The 8718-nt window shown below is 41.2% G+C and overlaps 1 long non-coding RNA gene across 1 annotated transcript; it reads right to left on the bottom strand.

Moving 5' to 3' along the window:
- Positions 1 to 2915: 2915 nt before the first annotated feature.
- Positions 2916 to 8640, bottom strand: LOC135268682 (uncharacterized). The gene is made up of 2 exons (XR_010337015.1): positions 8552 to 8640; positions 2916 to 5448 (listed from the first exon to the last, which is right to left on the bottom strand). It is a non-coding gene; the product is annotated as an uncharacterized LOC135268682 (long non-coding RNA).
- Between the last annotated feature and the right edge of the window lie 78 nt (positions 8641 to 8718).

Raw genomic sequence — 8718 nt, 5'->3', positions numbered from 1 at the left:
CATTCAGGAAGAGATTGAACTCAGCTAAGCCATCCTTCTCTGACATTGTACTTGACAATCCTAACTGGAGGATGTTAACAGGGAGAAGCAGGAGCTCCTACTAACACGGCAGACACAGGCACGACACAGGGAAATGCCCAGTGGCCCTTCATGACCCGGAGCTGGGAGCCGGGCGGCCGGTATACATTCACCACACTCAGCCACGTGCGCGCCTCAGGCTTGACAAGCACAGGCCTTTGGTTAAAGCCTTTCTAGCACATCAATGTACTTTCCATTCACAACCTATTCTGAAGTGAAGGGCACTCTACATAGACAATAGTCACAGCAATTCCAGCGACAGTTCTTATCCTCCCTATGTCACTCCCAGTCATTGTCCCACCTCTAAGAGGAAGACAAGTCTCTTAACAGTCAACAGACAGCTTCCAAAGTTTGTCTCTCTCCTCTAAGTATCAGATTGGATTTCACTGGATCTTCTTTTGTTCACAAGGATGCAGAACAATTTTCCAAGAAGTGTTATGTTTCTAAACTTTAAGATTTTTAATTTTCAAGAAACAAATATAACTATATAACTATGTATATGTATACATATAACTATGTATAACCATATAACTATGTATAACCATACAACTATAACCAATGACTATAATCTTGATAACATTTCAACATACTCCAAAAGGAAACTTTGAGTCCGTTTTGCATTCAGTAAGTTAATATTAAGCTATGTGGCACATCAAAAGCTTTAAATTAATAATGTGTGTTTCAGATGTTACAAATCATGTCAAGGGTATGTGTAATTTATGAACTAACAACTTAAAATACTACAGTTGAGTAGATATGAGTTCCTTGCAGTTAAACAAGTTATTACAAAGAGTATTATTGTAAAGGATATATGCTACACCAGGCAATAGCAAGATATTGTAGATGTGGTCGCAAGCTAGTTATAGTAAAATGAAAAAAATGTTCTTGAGACTTCTTTTGTGTCATGATTTACCATAATTCTGAAGCAAAGTGTTTATGGCTGCTATTAAAATTAAAATTGAAGGGGAGAAATATAGCACCCCGAAATTTGAGTGAAAAGCAGAAAGTATATGAGCTGTCATACAGTGTTTATATTTTCCTAGGATGCTAGATGTTACTAAAAACTAAATCTCAAAAATATTCAAATAGTCTGAAAAATAAAGATCTATTTAGATTACATTTTTGGAAAACTTCAGAACATTATCAAGAATTTAGTAAAGGGTTCTTTTTATCATAACATTGATTCAACTATCTGGTCAAATCACTCGTTAGTCTTGTAGGTAGCCTTTAAGGAAAGGAATATGATGGAATGTTCAGTCTTCTTAAGTCAAATCAACACAAAGACATTAAATCACATTAGATTTTTTTTTGTTTTGTTTTGTTTGTTTGTTTGTTCTAAATAGAGATGGGGTTTCCCTCTGTTGCCCAGGCTGGAGTATAGTTAGCAGGATGACAGCTTCCTGAAGCTTCAACCTCCCTGGCTCAAGCTATCCTCCCACTTCAGCCTCCTGAATAGCTGACTACAAGCTGACAGCATCACTCTGGGCCTACTTTACTTTTTGTAGACACAGGTCCTCGCTATGATGCCCAGGCTGGTCTCAAACTCCTGGCCTCAAGCAATCTGCCTACCTTGGCCTCCCAAATTGTTTGGACAAATGTGAGCCACCGCACCTGGCCTAGAAACGTCCTACTTGCAGAAGGTTATGTGGGAAGTAAAAAAGTTCCTGTTTAAAGTTTCCTTTCTTGTTAAAAAATAAGCGTGCTAATAACTCTTCGTTAAGCCCAATCATATGTAGCTGTTAAACATGCCATGCTTACAGGCATGTAGTACATTCTAGGTCCTGTACTTTAACCAAAATATCTGTGCTGGACGTGCTCACAGGCATGTCCCAGCTCTTCATTGCTTTTACCTGTTTAAAAAAGTTTTACATTATTCACCAATTGAGTTTTAGTTTAAATTGTGAGATTTGGCTCCAGCCAGCAGAGATCAGACACAGCAGTAAGGATGACCCCAAATGCTAAGGAATAAATATGTCTGCTCTCCTTTGTTCGTTTTATTCTCGTGGCAAAATGGCTAGCAAGGGTAACCTTCCTGCAGTTCAGGAAGTAAAAATGGTGTTGCTGAAAGATCCTTTGTCTCAGTGCTGATTTTTCTTTGCAGCACTGAGCATCTGCTTCCAACAGGTTCTAAAATGGCTAATCACAGACTTTTGGCATACTTAAATTAGTTCAAAAACCTAAAACCTATTCTTTTAAATCATTGATTTAAATGTATTGATAAGAGCATCACCCACCAAACAAGGAAACAACACAGATGGTGAAGCTCAGGTACCTTTTTATTCACCCATCCTAGTTAGATCACTGGCTAGATGCTGATGACAAGCTCTATCATTTTACAAACTGTATGACGGTCAACTACAAACTACAACAATTAAATATTCCTGGGGCTGGGCACCATGGCTCATGACTATAAACCCAGCACTTTGGGAGGCCAAGGCGGGCAGACCACTTGAGGTCAGGAGTTCAAAACCAGCCTGGCCAACATGGTGAAACCCTGTCTCTACTAAACACACACACACACACACACACACACACACACACACACACGTAGCTGGGTGTGGTGGTGGGTGCCTGTAATCCCAGCTACTTGGGAGGCTGAGGCAGGAGAATTGCTTGAACCTGGAGGCAGAGGTTGCAGTGAACTGAGATTGTACCACTGCACTCCAGCCTGGGTGAGTGAGACTCTGTCTGAAAAAAAAAATCCCCAAATTTCCTCTACTTTACCTTCACTGTCTGATTTCAGCACAGGATAGTGAAATTTCAGTCCTCTTCATCATCCATTTTGCTAATATAATGTATAAGATACATTCTATAATAAAACTTTACAGCAGCTAATATAAATAGCAGCATTCAGTTTATTCCAATTCTGAAATTAGTTCACCAAGGAAAAAAAAGAATCAAATACAATGTAAAGAATAACTGAAAATCCAGAAATACCATATTCTCAGACATTGTCTTACCACTAATCATGATTTCAAATTTTATGCTATTACTTGAATAAATTTTGCTATTTTGGAATAAAAAAAGTTTATTATTCTGATACCATGAGTTAGTTGTTCGCCAACTACTTTTTCTTAAAGGTCAGTGAATTGCGAAAGGCATATTTCATAGAAAATATAAAATATCTTGTGTTGCACTTTCAAATTTTAGAGTTAGAATTATACTATTTAACTACTTTCTATGCTAGGTAATATCACAAACTACTTTAAAATAGTTACATATAACATATAAACATTCATGAAACATAGGTTATATGTATAACTAACACCCATGGGTGTGGAAAAAATACCATTCACTCCCAGTATCATATGCAATAAAAGAAATGCTTACTAACCCATTTACAAGGGCACATTAGCATTCTTTTTGCTATTGGCTCAGGCTCTTTTTAATGAATGCCCACAATTACTAAGTGATACTGTGGCAAACTCTATTCTTCCAAGACTCCACAGAGACAATCAGCATCACATTTTATTAATAATTCCAAAGACCATAAAAAAGTACGTTGTAGGAAAATATAAACTTCAGCAAAAGCCACTTTTTCTGATGCTGCCAACCTGTGTATCAGCTGTTCTTGGAGGCACAGCTAGACACTACACCATTCCTTCAGATCATGTAATCTTAAGGAATTTAGTAACTATGTGATTTACTAACATAAGACAGTATTTACTAACATGACCAGACAAACTGAAAAGGCCTTCTCACCTACTCCTGCAGTCTTCCCAGAATTCAGACACGCAGTGTAAGAAAACAGATGTTGAAAGTTCTGCTGTTACTTCAAAGAGAATAATCACAACAATAAATGCAAAGGATAATGTACTAGAAACTGAGAATATCTCAACCTAAGGTATGAAAATGTTCAAATAAAAATACTACTGCATTCTAATCACACAGCAACTAAAAGAAACCACTGCAGAAATGGTTATGAGGCTTTATGACAGCAAAAACAAATGAAGCGGGGAAAACATACCAACCATTAAAAAATACAGACAAAGAAGGCGTTGAGGGAAAGAAGCACAGAGAAAAGCTTATCCCTGAAAGAAACTCTGTTGACCGACAAAGTCTGTTCTAAATACATAATTTAAACATTTCTATTATAACACACTGTCCATTTGGGAGACCTACAAAAACATTTCCTTGAAAAATTACCATGACTTCGACTTTAATTTTAAAAAGCCTTGACACTTGGAAAAGACTATAAAAATTAGAATAACTTGTCTCACTATTTATTTACAAATATTCTATTTAAAATTCGGCCAACAATAGGAACTTCGCAATTGCACAACAGAGAAAGTAAATGCATAATGTTTAGTGGCCATGGTGTGTTTCCCCAGCTACTAGAACATTCTGTGACTTACACCATCTACCCGGAACCATTCACCACATCTCCGATTCACGTAGTGGCTCAAATAGAGTTCCCATGTTCATCCCACAATAAACCTCAGTAATTCACACATCACAGTAGTTTTACCATTTGTTAACAGAAAAAAATAATGCATCTTCATATGTAAGCTGGATTTCTTGTAGGCACAAATAGCCTCTTTTGCCAGGCTGGAGTGCAGTGGCACGATCTCGGCTCACTGCAACCTCTGTCTCCCGGATTCAAGCGATTCCCCTGCCTCAGCCTCCTGAGTAGCTGGGACTACAGACGTGTGCCACCACACCCAACTAATTTTTTGTATTTTAGTAGAAACAGGGTTTCACCATGTTGGCCAGGATGGTCTCGATATCCTGACCTCATGATCTGCCCACCTCGGCCTCCCAAAGTGCTGGGATTACAGGCGTAAGCCACCGTGCCTGGCCGCCTCTTTCTTTTAATTTGCGTATCTACACCACTGATGTTTAATTATTGATATATGTGGATTAAGAGCTACTTACTATATTTGTTGCCATGTTCCATTCTTTCTTCATGTCTTCTATTCTTGTTCTTCTTTCTCTTGTTTCAGTTGAGCACTTTATATGATTTTGGTTTTTCTCTTTTCCGGGGGCGGAGGGGTGGGCACAGGTTCTATAGTCCAATCATTAGTTCTCAGTCTTATGAGTCTCTGGGCTGTAATCTTCACATGAGATTCTCATTCCCCGGCCTGCTTAGCTGGGACAGGATGGCTACGGGGAGCTGGAGTTGGGTGTTTCCTTTCCTCTAGATTAATTAGGCTCTGGTGAAACACAGTAGGTTAGGCTGTGGTTAGGTAGTTTCTCCTGAGAGGAGGCCTTGTTAAGAACAGCATGTTCTGGCTGGGCATGGTGGTGCATGCCTGTAATCCCAGCTACTCAGGAGACTGAGGCAGGAGAACTGTTTGAACCCAGGAGGTGGAGGCTGCAGTGAGCCAAGATCACGTCACTGTACTCCAGCCTGGGTGATGGAGCAAGACTCTGTCTCAAAAAAAGAAAAAAAAGCATTCTGTCACATTTTTAAATAATTATCTTTTCCTTCCCCATGCCGGAGGCACAAGGGATTTTTCTCCAATATTTACTGTGAGAACTCGGTAGAGATCTAGCAGGTAAAATGCACAAAACCATGTGCAACCCCCAAGACCAGGCCATCTGGAGTCTTCAACTCTCAGATTTGTCCACGTTGAGCCTCCAGCAATCTATCAATTACAGTGTAGGTTTCCTTGCACCCACACTGGTTCTTGCAGAGGTTTCTATTCTTGGGCTTCTGCTCTACTACATACAATGCATTTAACCCTCTAGAACACTCGCAGGAAATCATGAACACTGTTCCTACTTGGCACATGTGGACACATAAATTCAAGTCACACTCCTGCGTCTGCAGAAGCAAAGGATTCCTGTGATCAAGGGTTTGACCCCAAGTTAAATGCTAGTTTCTGACCCCAAAGCTTTCAGGAACAAGCACCCGTATCTCCTCTGCCTTCGTTCATCTCAAGTCTACCATGTGTGTCTCTTCTTTATTATAATAAAAGTGAAAGCAGATTCAAGGAAATCAAGTTTCTGCTAAGTCACACAGCTTGAATCCAATCTTTTGATTATAGGCTGTACCCTGCATTCTTCATGACACTTCAAACCACAAGGATGGCAAAACACAAGACTATGAGCAGGTCAAATTCCAGTGGCAGAAACAAGATGCACCTCCAGAAAACAGTAAAGATGCTGTATCGGGGATAAAGACGATAATGCAAGAGGTCAGAGGGAGGCCACATGCCCAGAGCTCCAAAAACCTGACCAGAACCTTTAGAGACAGGTAGGAGATTCATACACAGAAAAGACAGGACATGCTCAGGCAGTCCTACTCGCTCCAAGTTCAGCTCATCCTAACAAAGACAATGATGTGGTTTGGCTATGTCCCCATGCAAATCTCATCTTGAATTGTAGCTCCCATAATTCCCATGTGTCATGGTAGGGATCTAGTGGGAGGTCATTGAATGTCTTTCCTGTGCTGTTCTTGTGATAGTAAGTCTCACAAGATCTGATGGTTCTTGCTGCCATGCAAGACATGACTTTGCTCCTCCTTTGCCTTCCACCATGATTGTGAGGCCTTTCCAGTGATGTGGAACACACTCAGTCAATTAAACCTCTTTCCTTATATGTTACCCAGTCTTGGGTATGTCTTTATTAGCAGCATGAGAAGAGACTAATACAGACAACTTGCCAAATTAGATGGGCAACTCGCATTCTTCTCAATCCCTCCCTGCCGGAGGAACAAGCACCTCAACTGAGACGTGTCCTGGTCACCACCCATGTCCCCAAGTCAGCACCTCGACCAGGTTTCCACATCTCCATCACTAGCACTGAACTGCTGGACTCATAAAACTGACTTCTTTTGCTTTTTGTCTTACTTCTTACCTATGTTTCACAGTTCAGAAAGAACATTTCTTACTAAGATGAAAACCGTATTGTACAGACACTTCAATCTTGCTAACATGAGTCACATTTTACAACAAAATGCACACACCTTAGAATTCCAGCATGTGAGGGCTGCTAAGACCATCTAGTAGTTCTCAAACTGCAGTGTGCTAAAGACTGACTGAGATGCTTATTTAAAATGCAAATTTGGGGGCCCCAACCCAGAGTCTTATTCAATGGGTACTCAATATATTATCTTGCTAGAAATCAATGTAAAACTTTGAATATTCAATTGCAACTCTTCATTTTAGAGTCTTAGCATTGCACATACAGCAAATAAACATTTATTAATTTTATACTTCTCTGCACATACAGTGAATAAACATTTATTAATGTTATATGTCTCTACCATAAACAGGGTGTGCATCCTTGGGTGGCAGTGAGCCCTTCAGTAACCTCTGCCCTGGGTCAACAGATATCCATTCCCATTTTACAGATGGACAAGGGACAGAGAGGAAAGATCACCTGCTTCAGGTGACACACCAGGTAAGAACTTGCACAGAAACTGACAACTACATCTCTTAGACTTCTTACATCAGAAGCAGATGTAACATCAACCAGCCCTGGTTATCCACTCTGTAAGTAGAGTTCACACTAAGGAAAAGTGGACACTGACTTAAAAGAAAGACATTTCTCTTTCTTTCTTTTTTAAAAATATAAGACAGTTTAAAGGGAGGGGAGGAGTACAAATTTAAAATTTTCTTGATCAGATTTTTATTTTTTATTTTAGAGGTGGAGGCTCGCTATGTCACCTAGGCCTGAGTGCAGTGGCACGATCTTGGCTCACTGCAGCCTCTGCCTCCTGGGTTTAAGTGATTCTCCTGCCTCTGCCTACAGAGTAGCTGGGACGACAGGTGCATGCCACCATGTCTGGCTAGTTTTTATGTTTTCAGTAGAAACAGGGTTTCACCATGTTGGCCAAGCTGGTCTTGAACTCTTGACCTCAAGTGATCTGCCCTCCTCTGCCTCCCAGAGTGCTGGGATTACAGGCATGAGCCACTACGCTCAGCTTCTTTGATCAGATTTTAACCAACTATGTATTTGTGACTACTCAGGGACATTTACTCAGGGACACACAGTGTTCAGAATACTCCTCTAAAGAAACAATCCCAGCCTGGGTCTAGGCAGCTTTCCAGGGTTTTGCCTGGGCAAACAGTGTTATTTCAAAAGTGTCCTGTGAGCTGCAGAGTTTAGGAGAAGGAGAGGAAATTGAGAGTTCCCTTGATCCAGAAGCCGGGAGATTAACACTTTTGGGGGGCGGCAGGGGGTTGCTGTGGTGTGTGTGAGTGGCACCACATGGGACAAATGCCCCCATGTTTTGGTCATCACACAAACCAGTTCTTGTCAAATTCCTCCCCAGAAAAGTTTCCTGAAGCTCCAGGTCATGGGGCTCGGATGGTGCAGATTTTAAATCGTGGAAACGTCAAAGAACATACCTACTCTTCCTCTTTCTTCTCTGTCCAAGGAGCCCCCGTCTGAGAACAGATTGACCATCACCTACCTGCAGCAAACTACATCTTTAAGCAAAACACCTGTGGGGCCGGCAGACCAGAAGGCAGCTTCCCCAGGTCACTACCTGCCAGGAAGGACCCAGCAACCTGCCACCACTCACTTTGTTGCCCCTCCACTGCCCTCGTCGTTGTCGGAAGATGATGATGTAGAAGAGCCAGGGAAGTAGGCGGAATCCACGTGGTTGGGGCTGCCACTCTGGGCCGGGTTGATGGGTGAGGACCGCTCATAGAGGGGCGTGTGTTTCCCTTCGTGAGGAATGTTGCTGTA

Source organism: Aotus nancymaae, unplaced genomic scaffold, assembly GCF_030222135.1.
Source record: "Aotus nancymaae isolate 86718 unplaced genomic scaffold, 86718_ANA_hifiasm-v0.15.2.pri h1tg000041l, whole genome shotgun sequence".
Taxonomy (NCBI): Eukaryota; Metazoa; Chordata; class Mammalia; order Primates; family Aotidae; genus Aotus; species Aotus nancymaae.
Note: the sequence above shows the minus strand (reverse complement) of the source record. Positions and strands in the feature narration are given on the sequence as shown.